The sequence below is a fragment of the Capsicum annuum genome, chromosome 8 (assembly GCF_002878395.1).
Source record: "Capsicum annuum cultivar UCD-10X-F1 chromosome 8, UCD10Xv1.1, whole genome shotgun sequence".
NCBI classification, from domain to species: domain Eukaryota; kingdom Viridiplantae; phylum Streptophyta; class Magnoliopsida; order Solanales; family Solanaceae; genus Capsicum; species Capsicum annuum.
This window is the reverse complement of record NC_061118.1, coordinates 105,676,668-105,689,386: the sequence shown is the minus strand read 5'-3', so window position 1 is coordinate 105,689,386 and position 12,719 is coordinate 105,676,668. Positions and strand designations below refer to the sequence as shown.

Sequence of the window (12,719 nt, the reverse complement as noted above, 5' to 3'; positions counted from 1 at the left end):
TGTTTATGATCAAGGTACTGAGGAGAATAGGTTTATGTGAACAACTGATTGATATGGTATTCAAGCTTCTGGTAAACAACTGGTACTCAATTTTGTTAAATAGACTGCCAAAGGGTTTCTTAAAATCTACTAGAGGTCTCAAACAAATTGAACCCCTTGTCACTTACTCTCTTGATCATTTTTGCAGAGGTCTTATTAAGAAGTTTGAATAAACTCATGCTTAACAAAGAAATCAGACTGTTTGGGATGCCTAGAGGAAGTCCTACAATCAACCATCTGGCTTTTGCAGATGACATGATCATTCTTTGTAAAGCAGAATTAGGTACATTGTAGCTAGTGACAAGCACATTGGAAAAATATGAAAAGGTTTTAGGGCAGACGATAAATAGAGGAAAAAGTGTCATTTATTGAATCATAGTATTTATAATGGAGTAACTTGATGGCAGAAGTTTCAATAGGTATTTTGAGGAAACCGTTCCTATTCAATTACTTAGGATATCCTATATTCTACATGATCTAGAAGAAAGTTCATTATCAGCATATCATGAAAGGAATTAGTTCTAAGTTACAACCTTGGAAAGGGAAGTTATTGTTATAAGGTGGTAGATCATTCCTTATAAAACATGTGCTACAAATTATACCAATACCCTATTTATCAGTGATGAAACCTCTTAAGAATGTAATCAACACTATACAAAAGACAATTGTAAAATTCTTTAGGAGTAGTACTATAGAAGAAAGGGGAAGGCATTGGGTATCTTCGGTATCTATGTGTTTACCAGAAATAGAGAGAGGACTGCGTTTCAGAAGATTGCAAGATATGTTAACAACTCTCATTTGCAAGTTGTTGTGTAATTTTACAACACAGAAGACTATTTAGAGTGACTATATATTCAACAAGTATTGTAGGAAATACCACCCTAAGGAGGTCATGTGGAAGGTATGATGTGGCTCTCAAGTTTGGAAGAAAATGCTGCAAATAAGGGACCTAATAGATTATCTCATTATATGGAAAGTTAGAAAAAGGAATACTCATTTATGGTATGATAATTGGAGTGGACTAGGTGATTTGGATTCTGTTGTTGAGGAAAGTTATGAATAGGATAAAGGTTTCATAGGGTGAGGGACTTAATGAGTGATTCGAACTGGAAAGAGGATAGTTTGAAGAGCCTTTTTTGCAGATGACATTATGACTCATGTTCTGACTAAAGTAAGGATAGGGGAGATAAATCAGCAAGATAAGCCATTTTGGAGTTTGGAGGCAAGAGAAAATTTCACACTAAATTCTGCATGGCACTATATGAGGCAGAGAGGGAAAGATAATGACTTTTATAAAAAACTATGGATAAAAAGGTTTCCTTTCAAAATTGTATTTTTTATATGGAGAATATGGAGGGGAAGGATTCCTATTGAAGACATAATCAAAAGATAGGGAATACATGGTACTTCAAAGTGTCGGTGTTGTCAAAATCCAGCACAAGAGACCATAGCACATGTGCTATTGAGATCATTTTTAGCTAATGGGACATGGTCCAACTTTTCTTCTTTTGCAGGAATAAACATACAAGGAGGGAGCCTAAGAGAGACAATATATGCATTGTGGATTGCTTAGGTCAAACAAAAGGAGAAAGCCTATTTCAGAGCAATACTCGCAAGCATTATGTGGGACTATGGATAAGAAGGAATGCTAAGGAGCATGAGGGCAAGGAGACCAGTATGCATATATTGATATTAAATATCACAAGATAGTTAAGGATGCTACTGAAGGTGAGGAAACCAGCTTTGGAATTTACCACAGACTGGCCAACTATATTGTAGCAGCTAAGTCAGTTAAAGCCTAGAGTAATATCCAAGGTTGTTTTATAGGAACTACAAGAGAAGGGCTGGATTAAATTTAACACAGATGGTGCATCAAAAGGGAATCCAGGAAGCAGATCGTGGGCCTTTTGCTTAAGAGGTGTAAACGGGGACCTAATTCATGCAGAAGGAGTAATAATGGAAGACACATATAATGTGGTAAAAGAAGTTGAAGCCATAATGTAGGCAGCATATCATTGTAGTCAGTTAGGACAAGAAAAGATCAATATACAAACTGAATCACTAGCAATGCATAAATTCTTAAATCAAGAGTGGAAAATACCATCGAAAATTGCAGATACAGTAAAAAGGATAAACAAGTTATTGCAACATAAGCAAGTATAGATAGTTCGTATATTCAGGGAAGGAAACCAACTCTCAAATTACTTAGCTAACTTAGCATTTGAGCATGAACAACTCATATTTACAATATTCAACCAGATACCAAGTGCAACTAGAAAGATGTTAAATAGCGACAAGAAGCAATGTCCCTATCTAAGACTAAGTTTAGCAAAGGGCTAATAGGACTGGAAAGGATACAACAGTTTCTTTCATATTCATCATTTTTACAAGAAGGGCAGTTGAACAAAAAAGTGAAAAGGCTATTCTGCCTATTTACACCAGCCAACAAAAAGGGATTTTTAGTAAGTTGGGGGTCACCAAGTTAAATCAGATTCAACCGACTGAGCTTCTTGGTCCTTTTCTACTATCAATGGGTCCGATCATCCCATTATCTCCATCCCAGCTACAACTATATAGGGAGAAGAAAAATAGGGTCAACTTCACCATACAGTTCAAAGAGCAAAGATTATAAAAATAGAGCACTTATAAGAAGAAGGAATCAAGGGTCAGAAGTCGAGACCTAATGTGTTAGCACTAAAAATCATGGGAACGTACTGAAGATTTCACCTAGAATAGAAGAGAAGAAGGAATTAATTTAGGAGTTAAGTTAACTGGTGAACACATTAAGTACAAAAAAAGGAATCTCACTCATGCAAGCTGGAATCATTAACTTGGAGCAACAATGGTATGATATTTATCACCCACAACTAAAGAAGAATGAATTGAAGGTAAGTGAAGAGGAATATGGTGAAGGAAGACTAGGAAAGGGAAGCTCAGCTCAACTGATAAATTTGGAAACCCTATTCCTTTTCAAGGATGTCGAATTGGGTTAAGATATTGGACTGGTCCATTTGTTCTTATTTGGGTTATTTTTTATTTGGGCCAATTTAATGATTTTTTTTGTAATGGCTTGGCCCTAGATGTATTAGACTAATTTTTTATTAATAAAAACCCAATTTAAACTAAAAAAAAATTCCAAACCATGGCCACCAAGGCCATCCAAAAATCTATTTATATACATTTGTCCTTTAATGCAGTGTAATGGGTTCAAAAACAAGTTAAACCATGCAATTATCCATATTCACAACCAAGATTATAAAGAGCGCTGAGGTTAATGCCATTGTCAAGCCAAAAAATCATCAATTTAGGGAAAACCATGTCCTCCATTCCAACCATTTAAAAAATACACCAATTCAGTCTTAAAACCATCAATTTAAAGCACAAATAATCAATTTAAAATATAGGATAAGTAATTTAAATAGTAACAATCAAAACCCCCAACCCTAATTTAAAATCCATCATATAAATCAATTAAATATGCCATTAATAAATTCCACACTATAAAAATACAAGTTAGTTATGAGCAACATGCCTGAAATACATAAGGAATTGCTAACAATTTGATGTTTAGAGCTGTAATAGTGAATTTCTTATAAAAACCCTTGAACTTTCTTAGATTTTTAGTATAACAGAGAATGAATAGAGTTTTTATCTTTAAAAATGAAAAGAAAAGGGTTATTTTATGTTTATAAGTTTTACAAAGAGTAAAAAGATCAAAATCCCCTCAACTTACATGAATAAAGAAAAACCTGGACATTTTTTACTCAGCAACATGACAGCCAATATCATAGAGGGCCAATTGTATGTCTGGAATCATAAGGGCCAATTGTAAAGAGGGACTCTTAGAGTTAAATTCCTTAATCCACACTAGATGATACAAGCACCCCTTCAAAATAAATTTCTGAGCTCTAAGATAGGAAATAAACCTCTCTTTGGGTGCTGCGGAACCCCTCTCCCATTCGATCACAAGTTCATTAAGAAAATGGATACTGACTTTTTGTATTCTAAAATATTGAGAAGCATATAAAGAATGGAGCTAATCCATCATCAAGATTACATCAAAGTCTACCATGTAAATTTCTATAAAATCCACAAATGTATCAGTGTAAGAATAGACACCACACAACGCCTATAGATTTTGCTAGCAATAATTGAATCACCCACCAGAGTAGACAAAAAAAGGGTTCAAAAATATTTTTAAGACCAATACCAAAGTGTACAGCCACATAAGGGGACACATAAGATAGGGTAGAACCCAGATCAATAAAATAATAAACGTCTTGAGAGAAGAGATATCATATACCAATAATAACACCTGGGTATGCCTCTAATTTTCGATGAGTAGCAAGAACATAATCACAATTTTGGCCAGTACCGGTCCCTGAAGTGGCATCTGATAATATAGAAGACAAACAAATACGGACTGGAACATTATTCGCTCTAGTGGAAACTCTAAATGAAGGATAACCTCATTGCATATGACAAAGTTGACAACAATTACAGCGCCGATTTCTCTCCTTCTTACAATAACCATAGTGAAGTTGCCCACAAAATCGACAAGGAGGGTAAGGTGGGGCTGAATGAGCTCCACTAACCTGTGATAGGGCACCGTATGCCTTAGGATTATTGCTATCCTAAAAACGACGACCTCCAGAAGACTTAAGATAAGGAGCACTAGCTGTCGAATAAAAAATTCCCCAATTCTTTTTCTTTGTAAACTATTTACTATCTCTCCTATTTTTCTACTTTTTTACAACCTGCTCTAAATATCTAACCTTCTTGCTCTGCCTCTCTCTGATCTCTACCTACTTTCTTTTCTCATCCTCCACATGTTGCATGTAAACCACCATCCTGGAGATATCTATTTCATTATTTAACATATTAGCCTTAGACTCCAATACTGAATCACAGGAGAACCTAGAAGAGAACTCTCTCATTCAGTACCTCATATTAAACACCACTTTTGGAGCATAGAGGAACAACTGCTATAATTTTAGAGCATACTCCTTAAAATTTTCTTACCTTACTTTAAGTTCACAAACCCTTCAGCCTTATCTTTCCTTAACTCCTAAGGAATGATATGATCAAGTAAAGCACCTGAATACTTATCCCACTACCTATTTAAGATCATCCCCCTCATTACTTCCCACTCCCCATACCATTAGTAAGCTATATCTTCTAATTGATAGGCAACAAACTCCACACCCTTTGAATTAGTATCATGTATCACCTTAAAGAACTTGTTTATCTCATCAATAAACCCCTGAGGATCCTTTTCAAACTTAAAACCAGTAAAGGTTGGGGAATTTAACCTCAACCAACTCGACTGACCTTAGTTGAACTAACAGTAGGACCAATATGATCAAACTGATTAGACTATTATTTGACTAGTTGAGCAAACATATGGATAGACTAACGAAACTCTAAATTAGAGATATCTTCTTGAGGTGACTGGACATAAGTGTCACCAGCATGGGAAGTTCAAGAAGGACTAGTACTGTCCTGTGGAACCATACGTGGAGTAGTACAGATAGGAGTAGGGACCTACACCAGGTCTATACTTCATAAATAAGGCGAGTTCTCTCAGTATTTTCATTCGGTAGGATAAAGGTTCCCACAGAGTTTTTGCGATCGTCAAATCTTTGGGGAGGCATAATCTAAAATATGAGTAAGCCAGAAGTTAGATAAGTTACAAGATAACTAAACTATATATCCCGAATAGAACAAAGAAAGGAAAACATTCCTAAATTCCTTGTTGCCTCTCCCTGATAAGTGTGGTACACTATACACCTATACAATATACTCTACTCGACATGACTTTACGAACACCCAACGACCTTAAACCATTCTTAGATATCAAGATTGTCATGACCTAAACTAGGGCCTAGTCGTGATGGGTATCTTAAGCCCACCGTGAGCCAGAGACCACCCCCTTATCCAAACATCCAGATCATAATAAAAAATATAGAAAAAGACAACTAAACATGATGATAAGAAGAAGATATAAGTCTAATCAAGTTCTAAGAGTCAAAACATAATGACCAAAGCATCTCAACATTGTCCACAAAAGCCTCTACAACAAGAATACCTAACTAAGTCGAGACATTCCCCAATTGTGACCAAAATAATCCAAAATGAAATACTAAACAATACTAAAAACAATAAGATAATTGGGCCTTCCGAAAGATAGAGGCTCGCCATTTCACGATTGATCCACTAGAATACCAAATCACCTAACACTTCAAAGGAGCAATAGAAAACCCTTCAAACCCTATATCACAAAATAATGTAGCATCCAGGGACAATCAATGAGGTAAGAACTGACATGTAACTCAGGGAAAGTGATAAAGTATTGTCATTTCTAGAAACTAATCAAAAACCACATGCACAATATTTATATACATATATAAAATATGTTGGGATAGGGACAAAGGTCATTAACATAAGAGTTTAAAGTATTAAAATAAAATATGTAGCTCAACTCATCTTACTAGCTCACCCTGCTAGAAAGACCCCAATGCGTGTTAGATGCACGAACTAAGGAAAAGTTGAGGAAAGGCTAGAGGCATCAAGGCCACAACACTTCCTATATATATATATATATATATATATATATATATATATAATGTGTACACCAATAATACGATCACATGGATCCCAAAAGCTAGAAAACATTGTTTCTAGTGTTGATCCCTCCAAGACCTACATCTTCACAGTGAGCTATACAATTTTTCTTAATCCCAAATTAAAACACTTTGCACATAGACCAACCATTAACCTAAGAGTCATTCATTAAGAAATTATCACTCGGTATCATCATACCAATATGCTTGAAAGCTAATATAATTATCCCAAACAAATCTATATTACCAAATTGACTCCCAAGTTCTATTTAAAATCCTAAACCAAGGATACCAAGGCTATCTAAAACCATATTCATTCATTTATCCCTTAATACAATATAATGGTTTCAAAATACATGTTAAACCATGCAATTATCCATATTCAAAATCAAGTTTAGAAGGTGGATTAAGATTAATCCCATTATCAAGCCAAAATTCAACTAATTTGGGGAAACTTGTGTCCCTCATTCCAACCATTAAAATAATGCATCAGTTTAGTCTGAAAAACCATAAATTATAACATGAATAATCCATTTAAACCATGGAAAAATCAATTCAAGTAATCATAATCAAACTGTAAGACCCCATAAAATATCAATAATTTTATTTTTTACCCTCTCACATGCATAGAGTCAATTTTAGACTTGAATTATGTTTAGGGGTGGTAAAAGGGTATTTTTGGAAAGTTTTAAAATTTTTGGTAGGGATTTGGATTCATTTTAAGACCTCGAGGAAGTGAGAGTCTGTGGTATTAGTGTGTCACAAAGGATAGCCAATATCTTGATAGGCAATTAGATTTTGACATTGATCTTCTACCATTTACCTATCCCATTTCCATTTATCCTTATAGAATAATTTTGACTTAATTAGAAGAGCTAAAAGAGCAGTTAAAAGATCTTCTTGATAAGGGTTTCATTCGTCCTAATGTTTCTTCATGGGGTGTTTCTATACTCTCCATGTGAAAGAAAGATAGGTTCTTTCAGATGTGTGTAGACTAATATCAGCTGAATAATGACATAGTGAAAAATAAGTATCCTCTTCCTAGGATTAATTATCTTTTCAACCAACTTCAATGTTCTAGGTGTTTCTTTAAGATTGATCTTCGTTCGGGCTATCATCACCTGAAAATTAGGGAGGTTGATATTCCCAAGACTATTTTCTAAACCTAGTATGGACATTATGAGTTTTTAATTGTGTCATTTTGGTTAACTAGTGCTATGACTGCCTTCACACATCTTATGAATCAAATGTTTAGGTAGTTTATGGATTTTTTTTGTAATAATCAACATTGATCACTTATTGGTGTATTCGAAGAGTAAGGAGGATCATGCTAATTACCTCCAAATTTTGTTGCAGACTTTTAAGGACCAGAAGTTGTATGCAAACCTTTTCTAAGTGTGAATTTTGGCTAAGTGTTGTGACTTTTCTCAAGCATGTTGTTTCTAGTGAAGGGATCATGGTGAATCCACAAAAAGTTAAGGCAGTTAAGAAATGGCTTAGACCCACAACTCTAACCAACATTAGGAGCTTCTTAGGCTTGGTAGGGTATTATAGGAGGTTTATAAAGAGTTTCTCATCTATTGTTGCTCTGGTTATAAGGTTGACTCAGAAAAAAGGTTAAGTTCTTATGGTCCAATACATGTGAGAGTATTTTGATAAGATAAAGGATAATTTTACTTCTATGCTAGTTTTGGACCTTCTCGACGGTACTGAGGGGTTCGTTGTGTATTGTTATACATATCATATGGGAATGTGTTATGTTTTGATGCAGCATGGTAAGGTTGTAGCCTATGCTTCTAACTAGCTTAAGGTTCATGAGATAAATTACCGACATATGATCTAGAGTTTGTGGCTGTGGTTTTTGTATTAAAAATCTGGGACCATTATCTATATGGGGTGCATTTAGACATATACTCAGACCATAAAAACTTGTAGTATGTGTTTATGTAGAAAGAATTGAACCTCAGGATGAGGCAGTGACTCGAATTGCTTAAGGATTACAACATGAGTCTTCACTATCATCCAGGTAAAGCTAATGTGGTTGATGATGCTCTTAGAAGGTTATTTATAGGAAGCTTATCTCACATTTATAAAAAGATAAGAGGGTTGGTGAAGAAAATCTACAAGTTGGCAATCTTGGGATTTTATCTCTTGGACTCTAAGGATGGAGGAGTAATTGTTCAAGAAGTGCTTAAAACATCTCTTTGTGTTATGGTAAATAAGAAACACGCTTTTGATCCCATACTTATGTACATTAAGGATGATTTGGGTCAGCAAAAGATTAAGGCTTTTGAGATTAGGGGAGATGGTATCTTGAGTATCAAGAAAGGTTGTGTGTTCCTATTTTTGATGGGTTATAGGAAAGGATTTTGACTGAGGGTTATGATTCCAGACATATAGTTCATCTAGATTCGACTAAGATGTATCATGATTTGAAGAAAATCTATTGGTAGAATAATATGAAGAGGGATGTGGCAAACTTTGTGGCTAAATATATGGTTTGTTATCATGTGAAGGTTAAGCATTTGAGGCCTGGTAGCATATCTCAATAGATAGAGTTTCTTATGTGGAAGTGGAAGATGATTAATATGGACTTCATTATGAGTCTTCGACAGTCTCACTATTAGTATGATTCTATTTGGGTCATTCTGGATAGGATGACTAAGTCTTCTCACTTCTTGCCTGTGAGGACTAGCTACTCAGGAGAGGATTATGCTAAGTTTTTCATTCAAGAAATACTAAAGTTCTATGGAGCATCGGTGTCCATCATTTCAAATTGAGGTATGCAGTTTTCATCTCACTTCTAGCATTTATTTCAGAAAGGTTTGGATACTTAGGTGAACCTTAGCATTCTTGTCCACCCTCAAATAGATGGACAAGTGGATCATAATATTCAAACTTTGGAGGCTATACTAAGGGCTTGTTTGATTGACTTTAAAGGTAGTTGGGTTAACATTTTTCTCTTATTGAGTTTGTGCACAATAACAATTATCATTCTAGTATTCAAATGGCTCCTTTTGAGGCTCTTTATGATAAGAGTTGCAGGTCTCCTATTAGATAGTTTGAGGTAGGTGAGAATAGGTTATTTGGCCCTGACTTAGTTCACCAAGGCATGGAGAATGTGAAGGTGATTAGAGAAAGACTTAAGACTACTCAAAGTCACCAAAAGTCTTATGCGGATGTAAGGAAGAGAGAGTTGGAGTTTGAGGTTATTGATTGGGTGTTCTTGAGGGTTCTCATTTGAAGGAAGTCACGAGAATTTAGAATAAGGGAAAGCTCAGTCTTCATTATGTTGGTTCATATTAGATTGTGAGGAGAATTTGGAATGTCACTTATAAGTTAGAATCGCTTGCGAGTTTGTCTTCGACATCTTATTTTCCTTGTATCTATGTTGAAAAATTATTTGGGTGACCCTTCGTTGATAGTGCCTATTAAGGATGTTGGTGTTATAGATTCTTTGTCTTACAAGGAGGTCCCGATTGAAATATTAGATAGACAAGTTCGTGGATTGAGTACAAATGATATAGCTTCGGTAAAGGTTCTTTGGAGTGATAAAAAAGTTAAAGAAGATACATGAGAAGATAAAGAAAATATGAGAGCCAAGTACTAGCTTTTGTTCCCCGTGTTGGATGAAAGGGCATATGGCATGAGTTTAGTTTCCCTCTTATCGGTTTTTTGAATTTTTCCTTTGATTCTATTACATTCTTTCCATTCTCGTGCTAAATGTGTCCCAACTCATCATTCATGGATGAATGATCCTAAGGGGGTGGGGGTGGGAATTGAAGACCCCATAAGATTTCAACTATTATACTTTTAACCCTCCTGAGTTTGTAATTTCAATTTTTTTACTTAAATGATGTTTAAGTATGTTAAAAGGGTGTTTTGGGAAAGTTTTAAAATTTATGAAAGGGGTTTGGGGTAATTTTGGGACTCCAAGGCAGTGTACCTTTCTATGCTATAGAAATATAGCACTTTTGATGCTTAAAACGAGGAAAATATGCAAGTTTCTGAGGTTTTTTTGTTAGATATGATGCATTTTGGGTATGTTTTGCAAGAAATCATGTTCTGGATACTAAGTTTGTGAAAAAAAATGAAAAAGGTGTTTTTGGATACTTATGGGAGCAATTATGGATTTTGGGACACTTTTCGGCTCATTCATGGTAAAAACATGTGCGGGAACTGAAGAAGAGCTGAAAAGATGACTCTCGACACTTGCTAAGTCGACATACAGATCACATGTAGTACTTGTGGACCATATATAGGCAAAGCATGTGTGAGAAGTTTAAAATCCCGAGAGCTAACTTGTTGGCCGCAAGTACTACTTGCTCCCTGGGTCAGGGCGCAAGTAGGGACCACATGTAGCCACTGTCTTATTTTTCTCCTATTTTGTTTGGGCTCTGATTTTAGGGTTTCCTCACGTACTATTAATACCACTTATGTATTTTTTAGTAGAGGTTATACACTCTTGATACTCACAACTATAATTTGATTCCAAAATTCGATTTTAGTCTTGGAATTCTCTTGTATTGACTTTGGTTGAATAATTCCATTATGGATTTGGGTTTTTACTTCTTATTATTGTGATTTCATCTTATGCTTTCAATCATGAATGTTGTTGATTACTTCACAAGCATGAGCAGCTAAAATCCCATAGCTAGGATTATGGAGACCCTGGCATATTGATAAAGTAGGGTAGGTTCTATTATTGTTCTTAATCAATAACCTTTCATGCATTGCATTATCTTCACTTTAATAGTTATTCTAGCGGTTGCAAATGTTATGATCCTACCAAGATTATTGCTACTTACTCCAAAGAGGAGTAGTGACTAGGAAAAGATAATGACAATATTAATTTGGAGTTTAATTGTCGATCCACGCTACTAGGTGCTATCTAAGTAAGATGGTTAGATTTCATCTAATAACTAGAGAATCCAAAGGTAATAGTTAACTAGAATCAAGATTAGGGTTAGTAAGGCGACATCTTGAGACTCAAAAAGTAAAGGGTGAAATTTTTCTGCCCGTCCAAAAGACTCAAGATTGTACATAACCTATTAATTCTGGATGCAAAGTATTAGGTTGGTTCTACATAGCATGATAAGCCTATGGAGTTGAGAATCCAGGGGGAACACAATCCTAGTATTCACTTACGACTGATTACAACCAAAATTGATATTTGCTATTAGTTCGACATTGATACTCAAATCCCGCATTTACTTTTTCAGTTTCGCCTATTGATTACCACAACTGAGAGCCATGATTCTACATATTCCCTTAGGATTCGAACCCAACCTTTATTGGGTTACTATATTTGGTAGAGACTGTATCATCTTCTGAGAGGAGGTGTAGCTTGGACTTCACCAAATTTTTTGCACTGTTGCAGAGGAATACAGTGTTGATTTGTGATTTAAAGTTGTTATAGTTGTCGGGTATTCCTTTTGTTTTTGTTTTTATTTGTGTGTACGTTGGTGTATGACTAGTACTCGGAGTATAGGAAATCCCTTACTCCCACTTAATCTAATTCCATATAGGATCCTACAAACACCTAGTAGGATGAAAGAGCCAAAAAGAGATGATTTGTCCCCCCTCTTAAAGGAGTTCAGGGCATTGTTGATCGATAGACTAGTATGATTTTAGATCAATCCAAAAATGAGAGAAGGGCAGTATAAAAAGCTCAATACATAGCTCGGGAGGCAGAGTTAGCTAAGCAGAGACAGGCAACAGTCCACAGAGCAGTACTTGGTAGAAATCAAAATAGAAGAGGAGTCCGACCTCAAGTGATCCCAGCATACCAGTATGTTTAACAATATAAAGATGATGAAAAAGATCTGGCATACGTTGAGCTGGAAAATAATGGAGCCATCATTCCTTCTATTTTTCCCGTGATATCAAGCTCAATATTTTAAGTGTTATGATTTAGCTATTATACTTGAAGGGTGTGTTTACTGGGTTGCCTATAAACGAGGCAAACATACATCTGGAAAATTTTACTATTATCTACACTTCATATACCATACATGGGGTAGATAAAGAGGCACTTAGACTGAGGTTGTTCCCCTT

At 35.4% G+C, this 12,719-nt stretch overlaps 1 long non-coding RNA gene across 1 annotated transcript; it reads right to left on the bottom strand.

Moving 5' to 3' along the window:
• Nucleotides 1-2,214: 2,214 nt before the first annotated feature.
• On the bottom strand, nucleotides 2,215-3,030 carry LOC107879636. The gene is made up of 3 exons (XR_001677034.2): nucleotides 2,848-3,030; nucleotides 2,720-2,766; nucleotides 2,215-2,608 (listed from the first exon to the last, which is right to left on the bottom strand). It is a non-coding gene; the product is annotated as an uncharacterized LOC107879636 (long non-coding RNA).
• Nucleotides 3,031-12,719: the final 9,689 nt, after the last annotated feature.